Genomic DNA, 24386 nt, shown 5'->3' on the forward strand with positions numbered 1-24386 from the left:
GAGAGAGAGGGGGGGGGGGGGAGAGGGAGGGAGGGAGGGAGGGAGGGAGGGAGAGAGAGAGAGAGAGAGAGAGAGAGAGAGAGAGAGAGAGAGAGAGAGAGAGAATGCATACTCATTTCTTCCTTCCACAGCTCTGTGAAGTTCCAAAAAATAACAAGGATCCCTCAGCTTGCCTCATTGGTGGAAATGCCTGGTTGGAACATTCCTTTGGCCACTTTAGCTGAAAACTGCATACCTAGGAGACTAAAGCATCCCTGCTCCAGTCTCCTGTCTCAGAACTGACTGAGAATTGTCTACGAAGATAGGAGGACTCTGTGCAAAAACCCCCAGAGAAAACAGCACCAAAACCACACCTGACCCCACATGGAGGCTGCCTTTCCGAAGCCAAAACATGATGGGCTTCTGTGTTGGTAGCATCCCTCGGGAGGTCTGTCCATTTTTTCCCTCAGTCACATTCAAGAACATCTAGAGTATCCCTTTGACTATGAAACAGGACAGTTGTCATCATGACACACCACAGAGGCCCTCTGCATCCAGGCTTCTACCCTGCCACTGGAGAAGCCTCTCTAGGGAAAACGGAAAAACTGAACCACCCATTTCTGTCCAGGACACTTTTGCTCCTGGCCCTTTTTTCCTGCATCAGCTTGTACTTAATGGATTGTTTTATTTGGCAATGACCAAGCGAGGAAACCAAGGATATTAATAATGATAATCGACATTTGAACTTCCTGGGTACGATGTGTACTTTGTACCCAAGTGCTGAATAGGATTTTTTTAAAAGGGATTATTTTGAACACGCACAGATGAGACTAAAAAATCGTCACAGACTTAAATAATCCGTTTTCCTTTGTCCCAGAAAAACATATTTTTTTGTCTTTGTGCCATTTGAACCAACTCTGCTTTCTTTTTTCCGTAGCGTTGGCCCTTGGGAACGTTCGAGGTCACGAAGTAACGTTATTTATGCCAGCTGCAACCCTTGCCACAAAGCTTGAGGCATCCTAATTACAAACACAACAGCAGGGAGCTGAAGCAATTCGGTGATTTTCCATCAATAAAATGGTTTCCACCAGCAAAATGCCATGGGGACTGATAGGGCTGCTTGGTGACTCAAATGCCATTATAAATCTGATTGTTTTTCTGGTTTTGCAGTGAAAGGCTGTGTGGATTGTTGACATAGCAGCTCTTTGTAGTTTCTATGCCATCCTTCCTCTGTTTGAAGGGGAAACCAAGGAAGACTGTAGGTGCTGAGAAAACAGAGACCTTGGTAGGAGTGGAATGGGTTCAGTTCAGTAATTCTCAACCTGTGGGTCGCGACCCCTCAAGGTGTTGTATGCCAAATATTTACATTACAATTCATAACCGTAGCAAAATTATAGTTATGAAGTTGCAACGAAATAATCTTATGGTTGCGGGTCACCACCACATGAAGAACTGTATTAAAGAGTCACAGCATTAGGAAGGTTGAGAAACACTGCTTTTTCTCGATTGTGATCTGTGGAGTTCAAGTCCTGGGGCATCAGAAACCTACCACAAATATTTCCTGGACATATTAAAATCTGCCCATAAGACAATTTATCAGGAAAGAAATCCCTGAGGTGGGGAGCCGATGTCCACATTTTTTGCATGGGATGTTCTACATTTCTGAGAAGAACTCAGCCATGCGTGCTTCTGAGAAGTGAGCTGACGACGCGCTGCTTCCCTGAGACTCCATTGCTTCAGATGGCCCAGAGTCAGTCCCATGCCCTGATACTTCTCACAAACCAAAGGGGACACTGTGCCCTTAGAGGGGAGTATCCCCAAAGAGAATTTTCAGTGTCCGTGGTGTGTATGATTGACACAGTAGTAATAACACAGTCAGTGCCAATCCCCAGAAAAAGGATTTTATGTCTCTACCCTTGAAGCCTTGAAGCCTCTTCCCGAGTCATTCGACCTTTTCAGTAGCCTGATCCATCCCATCGCACTTCAGGAATCCTGAAACGCCTTATTAGTGACTAGGAAGAGTGAATCTAGATCCCCACTTACCCTCCAAAGAAAATCCAAAGGTGAGTTGAGAAGCAGCTAGGAAAATGTTAAGGTCCTTAAGTTACCTAATTCATCCCTAAAAATCTCCTTCAGACTCTCTACCTTCTTTGTCTTCTTATTTGGTTACAAAGTATGGTGTCTATACAGAGTATAATTTGTTGAAGCAGAAATCATTTTTAAAAAACCTTTCACTGTTGCATCCGCCAGGAAGAATCATTGGAATCATGTTAGTTTATTTCTTCCTAGTTATTTTTCTGTGCTGAAATTCTAGTATGTTGTGATTACATTCATTATAAATTATGTTATATTATAATGCGAGGTAAGCCATCACACTCACTATAAACAATTCACATACAGAAATTAATAAAGGATAAACATTTCCTAGAATCTGAGATAGGTTGATATGTATTAACCAACTGTATACACTATCTTGATATATGGTACCTATGTGTCAGTTATATATCTATTACATATTAGATATATTTGTTTGATTTTTTTTTGTGTTTTTTTTTTGTTGTTGTTTTTGTTTTTGTTTTTCGAGACAGGGTTTCTCTGTGTAGCTTTGCGCCGTTCCTGGATCTTGCTCTGTAGACCAGGCTGGCCTCGAACTCACAAAGATCTGCCTGCCTCTGCCTCCCGAGTGCTGGGATTAAAGGCGTGCACCACCACCGCCCGGCCTTTTAAAATGTGCAGTCCAAGCTGGCCTCGAACTCATGATCCTCCTGCCTCTGCCTCCTTCAGCAAATCCTACCGGTGCGCGCCACCACAACTGGCTTGATTTTTTTCAACCAAATGGTTTGTATTATACACTCTAGTCTTTAATTTCTTTTTACAATATGACAATATACCTAGACATCTTTTCAAGTTCAGCTATGTATAATGGCTCTGCTTTCAAAATGACTACACAGCACCTCACTGTACGACACCTTTTAAAATGTGAACCCTATTGGAAGTAAAGACTTACTCTTTCTATTTTTTTGTTATTTTAAAGTATGCATCCTTGTGTATTTGTCTTTGCATACCTATTTGGGAAGCAGAGCTACTAGATCTAAGATTTGAAAAATGCATGTTTTCACATAAGCATGGTTACATCACATTTAACTGTGCGTATTGTCACATCACAGGTCTTGGCTGTAGCTCAGTGATAAAATGACTGTCAAGTGTGTACCAGACCTTGGGTTTGATCCTCAACATCACAATCAACCAATCATCAATGACAGTAAGGAGGAGAGGGGATGTGTCACTTAGGACAAGAGAATGTTTCCAGATTAAACCATTGGTTCAATTTCATTGGTTCACAGTCTGGTAGCCCAGGCCTAGTAGGCACACAAGAGGCTCAGGCAGGAAGATTACAAGTTCAAGACCTGCCTGGTTTGAAGAGTAAATGCTAAGTTAGCCTGAACAACTTAATGAGAACCCTGTATCAAAATAACTTTAAAAACAATTTCAAAGACTGAATATTTCTCAGTGGTAGAGTGCTTGCCTAGTATATAGTCAATCCTACTACTACAAAAATAAATAAGTAAAATAAATGAACTTAAAAAGCAGTTAATCTGGCTGGGCGGTGGTGGCGCACGCCTTTAATCCCAGCACTCGGGAGGAAGAGCCAGGCTGATCTTTGTGAGTTCGAGGCCAGCCTGGTCTACAGAGCAAGATCCAGGAAAGGCACAAAGCTACCCAGAGAAACCCTGTCTAGAAAAACAAAAAACAAAAAACAAAACAAAAAAGCAGTTAATCTAGGAAAACACAGCGTTTTCTGATCACAGTGTCTGGGGCCTGCTTTCTCATTTTCTTATTTAAATATACAATGGTCCAGGAAAAATGGCAGCTGTCATATCTTCATATATCAAATAATCTTCTAGTTAACATGAGCATTTACACATGTGTCTTAAAGATGCATTAGCTCACACCTCGGTCAAGAACATAGATTACCCTTGGTTCAAAAACTTGTTTTCAAGAACAAACATTCACACCAGACTGGGAAACCCTGGAAACATTTTTATCGCTTGCTTTATGTAAAGATTAATGGTCTCAAATCTATGGTTATCAAAAATGAAAGCATAAACTCCTTTTCCTAATAGAGTTGAAGAGTGTAGAAGTAACCAACCGTCTTATTGAATAAGAAACACAGAGCCAATGTAAAGATAAAAGCCCAAGAGGTCAGAGCTAAGAGCCTTACCCTTCCTGCTTCAGCGATCCTCTTCACCCAAGAGAGACCTACTTCCTGTGTGTTTGTCTTTATATAGACTTTCTGTTCTGCCTTCTCATTGGTTGTAAACCCAACCACATGACCGCCCCGTCACTGCCTGTCTGTACAGACCTCCGGGTCGTCTATGGTTGGTATTGGGATTAAAAGCGTGTGTCTCCAATGCTGGCTGTATCCTTGAACACACAGAGATCTACCTAGTTCTGCCTACCAAGTGCTGGGATTAAAGGCGTGCGCCACGAACGCCCAGCTCTGCTATGGCTTGCTATTAGCTCTGACCCCCAGGCAACTTTATTTATTAACATACGATTAAAATCACATTTCAGTACAAATAAAATATCACCATATTAGAGCTGCAGGGATTAGGGTACCCTGCCAGCCATCGTAAAGGGTTCAGCTGCCATGAACTGAAGAACACGGAAGCATGTGGCGCCAGGCAGTGTTGCAACGGGCCTGACCCCATCTGGGTGTTCAGTTCTCCTCCTGCTCTGTAGCAGGGATGCCGACCGCCGCAGGCCATTCCCTCCGCCTCTTCCAGGAGACCTGGCCAAGGTGAGGCACCGTCGTGTGTCTGGAGGACGGTGGGAGAAGACAGGGCGTTCCTCCCTCTTTTCTGCCACAGCTGGGTTCTCGGCTGCCACAGCATCTTCACTGAGGTTCCCGCTTCCATGGGACAAGCCCACGCTGCTGGTTCTTGCTCCCAGGGGCCCCTGGCTTTGATCTGATCACCTCTGCCCCTGCATCCTAAGGTGGAAATGCCTTCCTGCTGCTCCTTCTGTTTGCGGTGCTGTGACATCGCTTCCCATATCTCAGCTGCCCCATCATGCCACCTTCACTAAAGTCCCTCTTTCCTAATACTCCTTTTCCTTGTTAGATACACAGCCTGAGCTACGGGTCTAGGTAGGGTTCAGAGTCAGGTCCAGTCTGTCTTGGGGCAGGAGGGCCTGGCAAGCACAGGGAAGGCGGGCCCGAAGTCATGAGCAGGGCCATCATCATATGCAAGCCAGGCTTTGTGGCTCGTACTTGTAACAGCCGCACTAGAGGCTGATGCGAAAGGATAGTGAGCTTGAGGGCAGCCTGGACGACATAGTGAGTTCTAGGCCAGCCTGAGCTATAGTGTGGGAGCTTGGAAAAAGAGAGAGAGAGAGAGAGAGAGAGAGAGAGAGAGAGAGAGAGAGAGAGAGAGAGAGAGAGGCAGAGGCAGAGAGAGGGAGAGAGAGAGATTTTCAAGTGTGTATAGAAGCTTGTTATCATCTCATAGGACAAAAGAGCACAGAGGTATGATACCTTCTGGAAGCCATATCAGTGTAATGAATAGCATATAGTAACTTATTAATAAACATCTACCAATTAAATGTGCATGGTTTGCCAGGAAAACCATTTGATCTGATTTAAGAGAAAGAATTTGAAATAGATTGTTTTTTTCACTATCTATGAGTATTTCTGCTATGAAAAGGAAATGAAAGTGGTCCCCCCCTCCAAAGCCATTTAACCGTGTTGTTTGGCACACAGTTTTTAAAATTTGGAATCAACCCAGGACCTCAAACATACTAGGCAAACTCATTACCCACTAAACTACAGGCCCAGGCACCACCCTCTGCAATCTCCTTGAACTGAAGAATATCTTCTTGCAATTAAGTCAGATGTTTAAGACTAGAAAGCCAGGCCTATGAAATAAAGGTTTAAGTCAGAGGTGGTGGCGCAGACCCGTGTATTCAGCTCACAGGAGGCGGAAGCTGGATGAGCATTGGTTCAATGGTGGCCTGTGCTGCACGGTAAGGACAATGCAAACCAGACCCACAGAGAAATAGCTCAGGTATCCGAATTCTATAACAGAAAAGGTAGGGAATAGGGGGAAAATATTGGTACAGAGTACTCATATGCTGCTTGTAGGAATGGCATAGGACAAGGACACTGGAATAGAGTGTGGTAGAGTCAGAGGAAACAGACATACCCACTCCTCATGGCGCTGAGACATTGCATCCAAGGGTAAGCCACAGAAATGTGTTCTTGTGGTCACCAAAAGATGTACATACCATGTCCACACCAGAACATAGTAGCCCCAAACCTGGAAACTACTCTGGTTCCCATAAACTAGAAAATATAAATACATTATCATATATTCATGGAGAGGAACACTTTACAGAAATGAGATAGAATGATTCCAAAACTCCCATGCAGCAAATGGCTGAATCTGAAAACAAGTCAGCGTGAAGAAAAATATTATCCTGTTGCATTAATATGAAGATATCCTGCTGATCCTGAACCCCAACTAGATAATCCCATAAATTTTCATTTCAAATGCATAAAAAATTAATTTGTTTGTAGTTGGCTATGGTGGCACATGTGTGTAATCCCTATATTTAGAGGCTAGGGCAGGAAGGTTGAGAGTTCTAGGCTGGTCTAGGCTACACAGCAAGTCCCTGCCTCAAACTGACAAAAATGAATTTGCTATGTTTTATAGCTGTGGACCTTCTGAGGAACAGAGGTCTGCTTACATGGCATTATGCTCTAGATCTTAAATGTGCCTTTTAGGTCTTGTTTGGAAGGCTTAAGGCCCTGGTGTATGGAGGGGGTGGGATCTTTGTACAGTGAGACCTGGCGGGAAGAAGTTGGTCAAGGTCTGTCTGGTGGGGCACAACTTTAACCCCAGTACTCGGGAAGCAGAGCAGAAGGCTCTCAAGCAGAGCAGCCTGGTCTACAGAGCAAGCTCCAGTGATGAGAACAGAGATCGAGGCCGGTCAGCGAGGGTAGGGGCCCCAAAGCAGCAGATCTGAGAATCTCCTAGCCGGAGGCCAGGAATGTCAGAAGAGTCCAGGTTTCCCCTCCCCCTTTATCTCCTGAGCACCTTTGCCTAAAGGCTATTCTCCATGACGTGACAGAAACTAAGAGGAGGTACCCGGACACCTGGACACCTGGACAGACACCTGGACACCTGGAGGAGAGTGAGTCATCTGGACCAACAAGCTGTGAGGGCCAAGCTTCCATTCCAGGAAAAGAGCAGGGTCGTGGGAGGCCGGGAGATTGAAAAGGATGCAGGGAGCCTGGGGCAGATAAGACAAACTTTATTCACTCCCGCCAAAGGCTCCCGCACAGACAGACAGACATCCATGCACAAGCCAGCACAGACAGACACACGGGCGGGCGGGATGGCGAAATCAGGGCGAAGGATCCAACTAGGGCTCACATCTCTGACTTCAAGGCCAATTTTGCATCAAATCGACACAAAAGTCGCACTCTGACGGGAATAGTTGTGCAACAGTGACGTCATACTTTATTTTCAGTTTCCTGGACGTCTGATAGCAGCCATTTTGTGCTAATTCACAGCTCCCAGATGTCCAGCTTTAGCCATCCCTGCTTGCACTGAATGTCCACATCAGTGTCATGCTTTCTAAACATGAACTGTCCCTTGCAGTTCTTTGGTCCTACAGCAGCTCATGTCTCCGAGAACATCATTGCAGTTTCTGCTCTAAGTCCTTTTAAAAGGCCCCATGGGATCAGCTCCATGGTACCTGATTTCTGAGGACCCCTCCAGGTCTCTTTCTCAAGCTTTCACCCATGAATCTATAATATACTTTAACCTAAAACTCACCATCTATGGCCAGTGAGTTTCCTTCTCCCAGTTTAAGAGCCGGGGACCTGAAAGACTCGGGGAAGCTATGGTGACGCTTGAGTTTCCAGGGTCCTAGCTACCAAAGAAAGACTCCACTGTCATCAAGACACTCCAACATTCCCCTGTCACCAGGCCAGTCAGAGCCACACCCTGAGACTCTATCTCCAAAGAAAGGGACTGAGCCGGGCGTAGTGGCACACGCCTTTAATCCCAGCACTCAGGGAGGCAGAGCCAGGTGGATCTCTGTGAGTTCAAGGCCAGCCTGGTCTACAGAGCGAGTCCCAGGAGAGCCAGAGCTACACAGAGAAACCCTGTCTCGAAAAGCCAAAAGAAGGAGGAGAAAGAGGAGGAGGAGGAGGAGGAGGAGGAGGAGGAGGAGGAGGAGGAGGAGGAGGAGGAGGAGGAGGAGGAAAGGGAAGAAATGAGGAGGAAGGAGGAGGGGAGGAGGAGGGGGGAGAAGAGAAGGAAGGACAAGGAGGGAAGAGGCAGCATGGCACTGGAGACATGTTCTTGAGGGAGACACTGGGACCCCAGCCCTTTCTTTGAGACTTGCTTCCTGGCTGGCACGAGGTGAGCATGACCATGGCTCGCCCTGCTTCACTGTAGGACCAAAGCTGATGATGCAAACCAGTCGTGGACAGAAACCAGGGGCCTAAGTAAGCCTTTTTCCTCCTCAGTTGTTCATCTTGGGCATATTGTCACTGTGGTTGGGAGCTGCCTGGCACACACCCTGTCCCCAGTGCACAGCTATGTGAGCACAGCATTTGTGTCTCTCTTTATACACACGTTCCTAGATAGCCAGAAAACATGCCCCGCCCCCAGATATCTATATTCTTCATATATTAACTGATACTCTAAAAGGGACTTTGCATTTGTGATTAAATTAAAATCATTCCAAGGGGAGATGATTCTAGACTATGTGACAGAGCCCAAGTTAATAAAAGTTCCCAGAGAGCCTCTTCTGATGTGGTCAGAGGGACAGGTGGCATGGGAGACCTCCAAAGATGCCAGTTGCTGTCTTTCAAGATAGAGGATGTGGCCATGAGCCAAGGAATGTGAGCCGCCTTTAGAAGTTGGAGCAGGCAAAGAAACTGATCCCTTCCCCCTCCCATCTGGTATCTTCTAGCAAGGGACATGGTCCTGCCAACACCTTGATTTTAGTGGTGTCCCATGTTCAGATACGTGATGTACTTCTGACCTACATTGCTGTAAGATAACGCATCCGTGCTGTGTTTAGACACTAATGTGGTCACAATTTGTAGCAGCAGCAACAGAAAGTGGGTACATCTTCGTTCTGATCTTACGTCAGAAATACAACTTTTTCTCAGTGTCACGCTTTCAGTCCTTATGGGTTGCTGCTCTCAGTGACATCAGCAACAATCTTAGGCTATTGGAAGTGTGGCAAGGGGAGAGTTATGAAGTGTACCAAAGCACAGTGGCTATGCCAGGAGTAAAGGGCACACGGGGCTTATCTACAGGTCAAACTCTCCATTGTCCTTAAAGGCTTTGCCATAAAGAGAAATGATAACTCAGCAAAGTCACTGCGCCTATGAAAACCTGCCCGAGGTTATTACAAAGACACCTTCACCCATAGAGAAATCTGCAAGTAAGGACATGGCATGCCAATGGTCCTAAGAATCTGTCCATACAGCTGAGGACTGATTAGACCACCCAGACTTGGGATCTTGGGGCCTAATGATCTCTTCAAAAGCCCCACGACAGAAACCCACAACCAATCAAAATGCACAGAGCTGTGTGGCCCAGTCCCAACCGATACATCTACAACACAGCTCCCACACCGAAGGCTCATTGCAGGAGAGGGGGTGGGATGATCATGAGAGCTGGAGGAACAGGGCATTTGCTGGGAGATTGTGTCTCCTGGGAATGTCAGGACCTACATCCATGACGTCTCACCAATATGACTGCCTAAACATGAGCTGAACAAGGACAACCGTAGACATGCTAATGTGGACGGGGGAAAGTTCATGAGGCTTCAACCCCACATGAAGAACTACAGGCAACTAAGGAATGTTGAGAGCAGGAGAAACCGTCTTCTGCACAGAAGAGAACATCAACTGGTTATCCAATACCAAATAGTCAGCTCTGAAAACATACACAAGGATGACATTATGCAGACCGTGAGCAGGTTGCAGCTAGGTATTTAGGAATACACGCATACACACACACACACACACACACATACACACACATATATCTCACATCACAACAATTAACAAAAGAAGAGTTAATTTAAAACAGTTAGGAGGAGTGTATGGCAGGGTTTAAAGGGAGGAAAGGGAGGGGGAAATGGTGTGATTATACTAAAATCTCAAAAAAAATAAATAAAAAGTAATTTTTAAACAAGCTCGACAGCAAGAGAACAACATACCCAGGCAGAGGCTGAGTTGTCATCCGCAAGCCTGCACGGTGGTACCAGGAGAGTGCCCGTCATTGGTGACCTGCTTTCTCCATCCGCATCCTTTGATGTCTTTAATGTATGCCCCCAGCTGTTTTTATAGTGCCATGTAAACATGGCTTCAAAACAAGTTTCCCAGCCTACTCACCACCGTGCTATGCAAAAATCTGGAGCCTCCACTGAGGCTAATGATTTGATAGGCCTCACCGACATGCTTGATTGCATGATTGCCAACCTCCAGTGAAATCGTTTGGAATTACCCTGTAGAGCTGGACATCCCTGGATCTGTCCTAAGAATGATAGAGGGAAGTATCACAATCTCAGTAGCTTTTTAAAAAGATCTATTTTTTTTTTTGCCAGGTGGTGGTGGCACACACCTTTAATCCCAGTACTCGGGAGGCAGAGGCAGGCGGATCTCTGTGAGTTCGAGGCCAGCCTGGTCTCCAAAGCGAGTTCCAGGAAAGGCATAAAGCTACACAGAGAAACCCTGTCTTGAAAAACAAAAACAATGATCTATTTTTAATTATGTGCATGTGTTTGGGTATGTGCACATGAGCAGAGTTGCCTGCAGAAATCAGAAGAGGATGTCAGGTCCCCATTAGCTCGAGTTACAGGTGAAGCACCCAACACGGATGCTGGGAATCGTGTAAGAGCAGTACGCTTGCTGAACTTTCTCTCCAGCCCTAGTCTTGGTGTCAGAAAGCAGAAATATATTCCAACACCCTTCTGGAGACCTGACCTCTTAAACCAGCTTCCCTGGGCCAGGCCATAGGGCGGTGGTTCTTAACCTCTGGGTGGTGATATCCTGCATATCAGATATTTACATTGTGATTCGTAACAACAGTAGCAAACTTATAGTTATAAAACAATATTACGGTGGGAGCTCACCACAACAGGAGGGACTGTATGAAAGGGTCACAGCATTAGGAAAGTTGAAAGCCATTGCCATACGGGATCTTGTGTTCTTTTCTTCAGCCCAGAGTCATGGCTCAAATGGCCTCCCGCTACTGATTAAGCACAGTTAAGGGCCATCTGGATGATTCAGGCCAATCTCCCCTCTCAAGATCCTTCACCTAATTACACCTTCAAGGACTTCCTGTGTGAAGGAGCAGCCACACAGGCTTGGAGGATTAGGATGGGGACATATGTGGACAGGGTTCCTTACAGGCCTGACAGAGCTGGCGAGCAATCCACGAGCTCCCCTCAGTCACTCTAGAAACACCCTTGCCTACAAGCATAAACAGTAATGTTCATACGCACATTTTTTCCAAACTGCGAGACAAACCAGGAAGCCACCCCGATTTATACTGACAGGTGAATGATCGAGGCTAGATCACATCTTCACAAACAGACATTCATTCCTCAGTCAAAATGGCTCATCGGCTGCAGCAGGAAGCAGAACAAAATATGCTTTCAACACAGTGATGAAGACGTAAATTCTTACTAATATATATGATATGATACTGGTGTGTGAGACACGTGTCTTATAGCAGGTGGTGTAGGTTCCCGATTCCCACCTTTTTTACGGCAGAGTCTCTTGCTGTTCACTGCTGTACACGCCAGGCCAGCTGGTCCTTGAGCTTCCAGGGAGTCTCCTGTCTCTCTCCAACTTGCCAGAGGGGCGTTGGTACTATAGACAAGGACTATACACTGTTAAATCCGGCTTTTTGGGGGTTCCTGAGATTTGAACTGGAGTCCTCACACTTGAGCAGTAAGCACTGGATCCACCAAGTCATCTCCTTAGCACTGTGATTTTTTTTTTTTTTTAATAAAGATTAAATCATATGAGGGCTGCAGAGATGGCTCAGCGGTTAAGAGCACTGGCTACTCTTCCGGAGGACCCAGGTTCAATTCCCAGCACCCACATGAGGCAAATCCCAGGGATCTGACGCTTTCTTCTGGTCTCTGAGGACTCCTGCACTGACATGCGCATATCCACACACATCCACGTGTAATTAAAAAAAATTTTTTTTGTTTCGAGACAGGGTTTCTCAATGCAGTTTTAGTGCCTGTCCTGGATCTCACTCCCTAGACCAGGCTGGCCTCGAACTCACAGAGATCCGCCTGGCTCTGCCTCCCAAGTGCTGGGATTAAAGGCGTGCGCCACCACTGCCCGGTTAAAATACTTTTTTAAAAAAGATTAAATCATATAAAATATTAGCTAGGAAAACATATGTTTTCTCTTTGGAGTGAAAGACGACGTGGATAAAATTCAGAATGCACATTAGATAAATAAATAAATAAATAAATAAATAAATAAATAAATAAATAAATAATTTTTTTAAAATTCAGAATAGCACACACACACACACACACACACACACACACACACACACACACACCCCGTGGACAGGAGGGTAGGGGTACAAGACCCAGTAACTTCAGAAGTGCTGGAGATGTTTTAGATCTTAGACTGTGTGGTGAGTCCTTCAAAGTTGGTTATGATTTGCATTTTACATGTGACAAACATGCCTTCCTAGGTATCAAATGTTGCCATGTATTTTTAAAGCAGGCGTTGGGGGCCCGCAAGATGGCTCAGTGGGCAAAGCCCTTGTAAGCCCGACAGACCACCTGGGTTCCATACCCAGGACCCACGTAGTAGAAAGCGAAAACCGACTCCTGAAAGTTGTCCTCTGGTCTCCACGCATGTGCTGTGACGCATACACACACGCATACACATGCTGTACCCGCCCCCCACACACACAAATACGCGTAATAAAAATCTTTTTAAGCAGGCATTTGGAGGCCCCCTGTTAGACCTTCGCTGAGTATAGACACACCCAGGCTTGCTAGCACGCCCGTACAAAGGGCTCTGTTGCAAAGGTGTGTGGGCAGAAGCACAGGAAGTGCTTGGGACCTAACACCTGAGCACTCGCTCCTTGCCCTTCTTGCACAGTCTCTCTCTGTCTCTGTCTCTGTCTCTCTCTGTCTCTGTCTCTCTCTGTCTCTGTCTCTCTCTCTGTCTCTGTGTCTCTCTCTCTGTCTCTCTGTCTCTCTCTATCTCTGTCTCTCTGTCTCTGTCTCTGTCTCTGTCTCTCTCTCTCTCTCTCTCTCTCTCTCTCTCTCTCTCTGTCTCTCTCTCTCAACCTCCAAATTCCCTGAGTAGGGAGGATCTTTTCACCTGCCACAGAGAGTCACCAGTAAAGCGGCCTTACCATCTGTGGCCGCCAAACGCCTTTCCCCTTCAAGTGGATGAGTGTTTTCTACGCGGGCGGCAGAAGACGCTGAGACTAGTGTGCGCCGTGAGAGCATTGCAGTCACGGGGAATGTTCTGCCCTTCTGCAAGGCCGAGTATTTTCCGTCCCCTTTTAACACAATCCAGCTGCTGCACATTTAATAAACATATTTTGGCTTTCCCCGACAGGGTCACGAACAAAAGCGAGTCCAAAGGCATTGTGGAGAGGCTCCCTTCCAGCAGCTTGGGCTGGGGCGTGTAGCTCAGTGGTAGTGTTTGCCCAGCATGCGTGATTCCCAGGTTCCGTCCACAGTACTGCACACACAGAAACTTTACGTCCAGGCTTGAAAAAGTGCCCTTTCTTCCTCTTGGTCTGCTGTTATCTCTTACTGTTTTGCTACCGACAGACTCACAGCCAAGTTTAAAGCCCTTTAACACATCCAATAACGTATTCAACATGAGGCAGGGTGGAAGAGAAGCACATCTATACATCAACAAAGGTAGCTGCAGATAAACATGGTTGTCCTTCTTTCTGCAGTAGACATCTCTGTAATCAATGATTTCCTTTCCACAGACCTGCTGTGTGTGGCCTTGGCCTTTGCCGTCAATCGTCTTATCTATCAAGGTGGTGTGATTCTGGGTGACTTTCTTTGTCTGTTACTTTGATGGCAGAAAGGGCCCTAAATGGCCTGAAGCAATTTGAGGTTTTGTAGCTCCAATTCTGGAACTGGTCTTTTAATTAAAAACAAAACAAACAAACAAACAAAAAAAAAAAAAACGGTGCTGGATATTGAGGTAAATGCTGAAAGATTAGAGAGACAAAGGAACAAGCCACAGTTACGTCTTACCTCTAGGACTCCTCAGCCTGAAAAGGCTTTAGTTCCTGTCTCCTCACATCTTATATACCTTTCTCTGCCCAGCCATTTCACTTCCTTCCTAGTGCTGGGATTAAAGGTGTGGGATTCTCAAGTACTGGGATTAAAGGTGTGTGCCACCACTGGCTGGGTCTGTTTCTCTCCCAGACTGAATCAATCTCATGTAGTCCAGGGTGGCTTTGAACTCACAGAGATCCAGACGGATCTCTGCCTCCTGAGTGTTAGGATTAAAGGTGTATGCTATCACTGCCTGGCATCTGTGTTTTATATAGTGGCTTGTTCTGTTCTCTGATCTTCAGGCAAATTTTATTGGGGTATACATTATATCACCACAACGTTTTGATGCAACTAAAGTTTTCAGGCGGTAAAAGGCCTCTGCTGGGCCCTAAGACTTCAAGGCCAACTGAGTCATGAAGTCTGGGAAAGAAACAAGGTGAGTCCTTCCCGCTTAGTTTTCTGTGTGAGTGGGAAAGACAACTCCTGGTAGGAAGGTCCTCCAGATTCCACCTCCCCACTCAGAGTGCTGTCGGGGCTGCTGCAGCAAAAAGTCTTCAGCAAGCATCTCTCAGCAGCAGAGGCTTCTTGCTGTACTGGACTAGGAACTGCACTATAGCCCACAAACAACCACCTTCTTTTAAAATGTAGTTAAGCCAGGCGGTGGTGCACGCCTTTAATCCCAGCACTCAGAAGGCAGAGGCAGGTGGATCTCTGTGAGTTCGAGACCAGCCTGCTTTACAGAGTGAGTTCCAGGACAGCCAAGGCCACACAGAGAAACCCCGTCTCAAAAAACAAAATTAATGAATTAATTAAAATAAATAAATAAAACATAGTTAAGTTTTATTAGTATATATTACTTGTACAAAATAATGGGTTTAATTCTGACAGCTCCATACATGCATGTGATGTACTCTGATCATATTGGCCCATCTTCCCAAATAGTTCCCCTTCTGCACCGCCCCCGACTCCTATCCTGGGCAGTAACAATAATACTAATTACCTCGTATCTTTTTTTAATATAGATTCTGGGCTGAGCATGGTGGCTTACATGTATAGTCTCAGCACTTGGAATATTTGTTTATGTGATGTGGGGTTTAGAACCTGCTGGTTCATATGCTAGACAAGTACTCTACTACTGAGCTTCATCCTAAGCCTGATGTTTATCTTCCTGAACCTAGTTTATTTTCCTTAACACGATGATCACTATTGAGTTACATTCATCTTTCTGCAAGTGACATAATGTCATTCTTTGTGACTGAATAAAAACTTGATTGTGTATATATGCCACACCTTCCTCATGTCCAGGCTGATTCCACAACTTGGTTGTTGTGAACAGAGCGGTAAACATGGGTGTACAGGTAGCTCTGCTGTATGTGGACTTTGACTCCTGGTACATAGCCAGGAATGGCACACCTGGGTCACGTGGGGCTTCTATTTTTAGTGTTTTTGAGGAAGCTCCATACTGAGTTTTTCCAAGGAAATCCACACCTGGTTAGATTAGCTTACATTTCCACCCACAGTATATAAAGGTTCATGTTTTCCCCACATACTAAATATCCCTCTCATTCAGTCCTTACATTGTGGATTATCTTTGGGGAGTAGTGTTTTCCTCCTTAAATATCAGAATAACTCCAACTGAGTTTAAAAAGACCAGATTCGACAAATCAGAATTACCAAGAAATATGCCAGATGATGTGTAGGTACTTGTAAATGCCTGTTAGGATAAGTGGTTGGAGCATTGCTTTGAGCCTGCTGTAGTGGACTCAACAGACCAGACCGGTACTGAGTCATCCATGCTTCCTGAGATGGATGAATTTGAGTGCATGAATAGCTGAAGCTCGGTCGGGGGCAGTCCCAGCAACTGAGTCTTCATTAGCCATGGGCAGTCAGCTCATTCGAGTAAGACAAAATGATGAACAGAGAGAGGGAAACAGGGAGAGGGGAGAGAGAGAGAGAGAGAGAGAGAGAGAGAGAGAGAGAGAGAGAGAGAGAGAGAGAGAGAGAAACAGCGCCTTTGAGAACAATTAAGTTGCTCTTTTTGCTCCGCATCTGTTTTCAGCCCATAAATGCTACATGATTGTGCAACAGGCAGGAATTCTAGGAGATTTCCCGGTTTTCAGGGCTGCCTGTTGCAAGCATTCTTATTGTTGTTATTGCTCAATAAGTTTGGGTAACCTTATCAGAGATAAGTTGAAACTTGCTTAAGATTTTTTCCTTAGTAACATTTCCAGGGTGATGCTTTCCATGATGGAAATTTGGGGGATTTCTGGATGCCTCCATCTTCAGGGTAAGTGTGCAGAGGAATCACTCGGAACCCTGCGGAAGACACAGGTTTGATTCTGTAGGACTAGGGCAGGCTCTGACAGCCTGCATTTCATTTATTCATTTATATATATATTTTTTTATTTATGGCTTTTCAAGACAGGGTTTCTTTGTGTAACAGCCCTGGTTGTCCTGGAACTTGCTCTGTAGACCAGGCTGGCCTCGAACTCACCGAGATCGGCCTGCCTCTGCCTCCCAAGTGCAGGGATTAAAGGCATATGCCACCACCCCCCAACTGACAGCCTGCATTTCGAAGCAGCCTCCACCAGTTCCAGCGTTGCTAGTCCAGGGTATATTTTTGACAAGCAGCCTCTAGAGCTCAACACAGTGTCAGAGACCAGTTTGAGAACCTAGTAAGAGCTATGGAAACATTTTGTAGTAAAATGCATAAATACAGACTTAAGCGTGCAATTGCGAAGGCCCAGAGCATTATCCTTAGGTCCCAAGATAACTGGGTATGCCATCAACCTGGTTCTGATGAGGAACTACAGGAATCTTAGACTAGTAACGTCCAGCATCTGCTGAGCACCCAGTGTGTGCTTTAGCACTATGCTAAAGGTTAGAGATGTAATAGTTCATTTAAATACAACAAATCCATGAGGAGGGAATTGTTATCATCACTCATTTGACAAGGTCAGGACACTAGCGCACAGTTTTAAGTAATTTTCCCCTGGGTATTTGGGGGAAAATCTTCAGGAGCCTGCCTCCTAAGCCCGTTGTTTAATTATAATTTTGTACTGCGATGACAACGTGTAGCAATTACTTTGAAGGAAGTGGTTCTAGTTTATTAAATGTAAGATGAGAAAATTAGGGCTGGCTAGACCTGAGACTCTCAGATTCTGATGAGAGCAGAATCTCTGGAGGCGGGGTGGGGTGTGATGTGCTGGGCCTAATGACAACCTATCAACATATCGCTTGATGACAACATATCGCTTGAGTTTCTTCCTACACCTTCTGGGTCATCGTTTCTGGGATGAGGTCAGACAACTGCAAGATTAACAGATGGTCTCCTTGATTCTGGTACGCCAAGTTTAAATATCCCTGTAGGAGACCTTCTGAAAAGAGGGATTAACCGTCCGGAGCAAAGTCAAATGAGATTCAGTTTGCCAGGAGCTCTGCAGGGAGATGGCTCTGAAGGCTAGGAAGCGTCCGGATCTACATCTGTATGAAAGCCACCAGGGGACTTGACAAGGCCGTTCAGGGGTCAGAAGCCTTGTCCATTCACAGGTCTTTCGTAGTTTATTTACCAAGCGGACAGAGCCATTTTAAAAAAACAATTTGTACCATTGAAAACAAAAAAAATTATATAAAAAAGTGTACAGATGATGGTAGGATTGACCTGTCTTCTCACCTCCACCTCCAGACAAGCTTAAGGTATGTATGTGTGTATGTATGTATGCATGTATGGATGGATGAATGTATGTATGTATGTATAGATTAATGTATGTATGGATGGATGGGTGGATGAATGTGTGTATTATGGATTAATGTATGGATGGATGGATGGGTGGATGAATGTGTGTATTATGTATGTATGTATGTATGGATGGATGGATGGATGAATGTATGTATGTATGTATGTGTGTATGTATGTATGATGTATGCATGGATGGATGGATGGATGGATGAATGTATTATGTATGTATGGATGGATGGATGAATAGATGTATGTATGTATGTATGATGTATGTATGTATGGATGGATGAATGTATTATGGATGTATGTACAGATGGATGCATAGATGTATGTATGTATGTATGTATGTATGTGTGTATGTATGTATGTATGTATGTATGGATGGATGGATGGATGAATGTATGTATGTATGTGTGTATGTGTGTATGTATGTATGGATGTATGGATGTATGGATGGATGGATGGATGAATGTATTATGTATGTATGTATGGATGGATGGATGAATAGATGTATGTATGTATGTATGTATGTATGTATGATGTATGTATGTATGTATGGATGAATGTATTATGTATGTATGTACAGATGGATGCATAGATGTATGTATGTATGTATGTATGTATGTATGTATGTATGTGGGGTGAACTAATGTCACAACAAGAAGAGGAGGAACACAGCTGGACTTTATCCTAAACTCTTGTTTTCCTTTTCTCGTTCATTGAATTAAAAAATTGTACGTCCCTTCACTGTTCCCCCACGGCCCTGGGAGCTGAGAAAGGGCTGCCTGCTCCCTCCCTCATCAGGAGATGAGTCATCTTTCCAATAAAACTTGGATACCAAGAAAGGGGCTCGTAACAACGGAGAATCACATGCACAAGAGTTGAGAGAGAAAAAAAAAAAAGGAATCGGAGGACGAGAGGGGGCAAATTTTCTTCTCATCTCTGAAGTAGTTGACAAGGATAGATTCTGAGGTAGAACTGAGACGAATCCTGCCTAAGCTTGTTTCTTCTCTCCTCTGACCTCATGCTGGGAGGACTGAATCCAGGCCCTCAAGGATGTTAAGCATACGCTCTACCGTTGAGCTACATACGTGATGTCTTTAAGAGTATAATTTTACAGATAATTAACATATATCTCTGAAAATATATTTTTTAAGTGATTGTTAAATAACTGGTGAGCAGTGTAGAGGAAGGAAGTGGGATCCCAAGGCCAGGTGTGGATTTACTTGGAACAAGTCATGTCAAACTAACCCCATTCTATGGTAGATTAGGGAACCATGGTGGGGACTGGGTTGAGTGGGTGGTAAGGAAGCAGACGTAATGGGTAAGAAGTCTTTGGTTTTTTGTTTTGTTTGAAATATGAAATATGTACCGTGTGGCTGTATATATGTTAGACATCTGCTAAGTATGTAATCACATCTCGTAAGAAACCTGAGAAGAATATTGTCTGTGGGAAGCCCTGGGATCCATACCTAGCACCAAATAAAATAAAATATAAAAGGAAATGTCTTCTTAAAAACAACAGTAAAGGCCGGGCGGTGGTGGCGCACGCCTTTAATCCCAGCACTCGGGAGGCAGAGCCAGGCGGATCTCTGTGAGTTCGAGGCCAGCCTGGACTACCAAGTGAGTTCCAGGAAAGGCGCAAAGCTACACAGAGAAACCCTGTCTCGAAAAACCAAAAAAAAAAAAAAAAAAAAAAACAACAGTAAGAAACTCAGGTTCTTCGAGCCTGTGCCAAAGGCAAGGCTCAGTGGGAGAACATCCTCCTGCAACCAGGTCGCCCATCCACAGGGATCCGATCTCAAGCATCCACTTCCTCTTTATGTCTCTCCCACCCCCCGGGGATGGCGTCTGACTTCTCCACATTGACCGACAGGTTTAAGCATGAACAAAAGACCTTTCCTTTCAGATTCCATAGGAAATCTGAAAGGGGTCTGGAAGCCGTGAAGACTTCAGAAGCTGTAAGATCAAGGCTGAGGAAATAGCTCAGTAGAACTCTTGTCTACCCTATCACGAGGTCCCAGGTCGATCCCTGGCAAAAACCAACCAACCAACCAACCAAACAAACAAACAAAGGAGTGAACCCCAGAGAGGTCGGGATGTTGATTATCTGATTTTGAGGTAAGGGTTACCCACCGATGGTGCACTGTTCACTGTAGAGCTTGTGACCCCCCCACTCCCAGGTTGCAGGGGGCAGAATCCAGCTCAGTTAGCACAGGTGAAAGCCTTTGTTTACAATAATACTGCATGCAGTTTCTCAGAAACAGGACGGAGCAGGTAATCTGTTGTGAATAATTAATACTCTGGGCCTTATTTTCATTGTGAAGTTTCCAGGTTTAAAAGTGACTTTTTCCCCCTCATATAAGAAATGTAGAGGTAGTCCCTTGCTGGTTATTTGGTGGCCTGGTGACATTACAGGTCCCTTGGTCTTTTCCTCAGGGTCACACAGGCATGCTATAATTCCAGACATGGTCAAAGAATGTAGGAAACAATGGGTGGAAGTTGGAAAAGTAAAAACCCTTAAAGAAACCTGCCTGTCAACTTCTGCCTATGTTACATTTATAGAATTGTATTAGTTAGTTGAAACAAGAAGATATATTTTAAGAGGAAAAATGAATAATATGAAGGATGATTATTGAGAATACATACACACACACACATATATATATATATATATATATATAACGTCTATAATTTATAAGGATAAGATTAAACAACCAAATAGAAAATGATAGAAGAGAATAGGCAGTCAATGGAAAAGGAATAATTTTGGTGAATAAATTAAGGAAAAGGTGTCCAAACCACTTAATGATCAGCAAAATGGAAATCAAGTTTACATCGAAATATACATTATGTGCTGTGGGATGGTCTGTATGTCAAATGTGTTGCTGATTGGTCAATGAATAAATCACTGATTGGTCAGTGGCCAGGCAGGAAGTATAGGCGGGACTAACAGAGAGGAGAATTGAGAGAACAGGAAGCTGGGTGAGAGAGACACTGCCAGCCGCCACCATGACAAGCCGCATGTGAAGATGCCGGTAAGCCACAAGCCACGTGGCAAGGTATAGATTAATGGAATTGGATTAATTTAAGCTGTAAGAACAGTTAGCAAGAAGCCTGCCACGGCCATACAGTTTGTAACCGATATAAGTCTCTGTGTTTACTTGGTCGGGTCTGATGACTGTGGGACTGAGCGGTGAGAGAGATTTGTCCTGACTGTGGGCCAGGCAGGAAAACTCTAGCTACAATTATGACCATTAAATCACCAAAAGACAATCACAAACTATTATGCTGAGAATTCAGACTGTTTTCCAGGTGAAAGGTGAAACTGTTAGGGATGCTGTCTGGGTTATTTTGTGGAGCTGAAGAAGGGTGTAGCCATAGCACAGCAGATCCATAGCTAGAAATTCCAAACAGGAGGCTGTGGATGTTTGCAGCAACATCATTAAAAGAAAAAAGAAAGGAAGGAAGAAAGGAAGAAAAGGAAAAGGAAATAGCCTCAGTGACTAAGCCAGAACAATGGCGGTACATTCATGGTAATATGACAGGCACACAGCTGCAGTCAGCGCCAGCAGGTAATGTGAGAAACACCACTGAAGCCGGGCATGGTGAAGCATGCCTATAACCCCAGCAATGCCAGAAGATTGGGAGTCCCGGGCCAGTTTGCTTCCACTGTATTGTCAGTGTGGGGACAGTTTGGACTATATAATGAGACCCTGTCTCAAAAACCAAAATAAAACAATAATAAAACTACTATAATTGAGTAAGGAAAAATAAGGGCAGAAAACTACATATGGTATACATTTTGGGGTGTGTATGTGTAGCATGAATCTTAAAGAGTCTTTATTAATAAAACAAATCCGGGCCAGGTATTGGGGTGAACACTGGAAGATCAGAGAGACAGAACAAGCCACAGCTAACCTCACCTGGCCAACTTCTCAGCTGATCTTGTTTCCTCAGACTGGAAGCCTCTGTGTCCTCATATTCCAATGGCTCTCAGCTGAACTGCGCTGCGCAAAACCTACAAGCTTAACCAGCCAAATGCTTAACTAGCCAAATGCTTCTAGTTTCTGGTCTTCATGCCTTATATACCTTTCTGCTTTCTACCATCACTCCCTGGGATTAAAGGCTCGCTTTCTGGGATTAAAGGCGTGAGTCACCATGCTTGGCTGTATCCTTGAACAGATGGATTTCTGCCTCTGGAATGCTAGGATTAAAGGCATGTGCTACCACTGCCTATCCTAAGTATCTAGTGGCTTTTCTGTTCTCTGACCTCAGATAAGTTTATTAGGGTACACAATATTTTGGGGAACACAATACCACCACATGTATGGGTGTGTGTGTGGGTGTGTGTGTGTGTGTGTGTGTGTGCTTTCCATGAGCTCAGAGAGTTCTCAAAGGCAGGCTGTTTGTTTGATTTTTTTTTTATTTTTAAAGATTTCATTTTTTATTTTCATTTTTTTTAATTAAAAAAACTTTTTTTGAGACAGGGTTTCTCTGTGTGGCTTTGTGCCTTTCCTAGAACTCACTCTGTAGCCCAGGCTGGCCTCGAACTCACAGAGATCCACCTGACTCTGCCTCCCAAGTGCTGGGATTAAAGGCGTAGGCCACCACCGCCTGGCCAAGATTTTATTTTAATTTTAAGACTCTTATGAATTCTTTGAGAGTTTCAAACAATGAATTTTGGTCGTACCCACTCCTCCCCTCCCTCAAGTGTTCCGTGCATCACACCCTACCCATTCAACTTTGTGTCTTTTTTTGGTTTGTTTTTTCCTTCAAGACAAGGTGCCCAAATGTTTCTGGATATGTGGTCTTCACTGGAGAGTGGGCAGCTTACCAAGGGTCACACTCTTAAGGGAAACTGTTTCTCCCTTTCCCAGAGGCTAGTAATTGCCAGGAGCCCCCCATCTTGGAGTGGGGTGCTGTGCCCCACTCGGTTTCCATACTCCACACTGGGATTCGGTCTGGCTTGGGTTTGCACAGATTTTGGTCCATGTCGTTGCTACTGCTGTGAGTTCAGCTGGGCAGCTTCCCTGCCGTGTCCAGAGGACAACATCTCCTGGCAGGCAACCCTTGCCTTAGGCTCTATATTCTTTCTGCCCCCTCTTCTGAAATGATCCCTGTATCTTGGGAGGGGATCAAGTACATATATGCTCCCGTTAGGACTGAACATCTGGCAGTGTCTTAGCCAGTTGTGGTCACTATGCGAATCACCATCTACTACAAGTAGAAGCTTTTCAATTCCGGATGAGAGATGCATTGATCGCTAAGGTTAATATTAGGTTCATTTAGTAGCATCTAGGGCCTATGATCTATCTATCCAATAGATGGCTTTTAGAAAAACTTTTCAGATTAATTATTATTTTATATGTATGAATGTTTTGTTAGCATGTGTGTTTATGATTACCATGTGCATGCCTAGTGTCTGCAGAAGTCAGAAGAGGGTGTTGGATCCCATGGGAATGGAGATATAGGTAGTTGTGAGCCACCACGTGGGTGCTGGAAATTAAGCCTGGGTCCTCTGCAAAAGCAACAAGTGCTCTAAACTTCTGAGTCATTGCTCCAGCTCCATGGCATAAGATTTTTAAAAGTTGAAAGCCAAGATAGACAAACAGACGGATGTACACACACACACACACACACACACACACACACACACACACACACACACCTCTAAATAAGAGCTTTTGAGCAAGGGAACAAGAAAAAGACTATCTGGATGAACTCAAAGATATTGTTAAGATTTACGTGTAAGCTGGGCTGGGTGGCATGCTGCCTGTAATCTTACCTAGCACTTGGGAGATTGAGGCAGGAACTGGAAGCCAGTTTGGTTATTCAGTGAGACCCTGTCATACACATACAAATGATTCAGCCTGTTTTGTTGAGTAGTAGATTCATGATGGTTCATTTTATTATGCTTCATCAAATTGATATAAAATATTATATGATAAAAACTTTAATCAGAGCCAAACAGTTTTGACAATAAGTATAAAAAATACACCATATTGTGTGATTTTCTTTTAGGGATACATGCAATGTGGAAACAGCCCTTTATATTAACTATTCTAGTTTTACGATGCTATTTGAATATAATAAAAACTCTATTTGCTTCAGTTCACTTAGAGAAAAAGGACATAGGTACATGGAAGCACAAATATACAAGGTTATTACAAATATATTAGTTATTATCCTGCAGACACTTTGTTCAATAAAGACATGGGGAGCTCTGTTGCAACGGAGGAAGACTTACCAATAACCTACCAGAGCATTCTTAATGAAGGAGTGGGACAGAACTGAGGTCAGGGGTAGTTAAGAGGAGAGGAAGTGCAGGACAGAGACTGTA

The sequence above is a fragment of the Peromyscus californicus genome, unplaced genomic scaffold, assembly GCF_007827085.1.
Source record: "Peromyscus californicus insignis strain IS unplaced genomic scaffold, ASM782708v3 Scaffold_18__1_contigs__length_77618521, whole genome shotgun sequence".
NCBI lineage: Eukaryota > Metazoa > Chordata > Mammalia > Rodentia > Cricetidae > Peromyscus > Peromyscus californicus.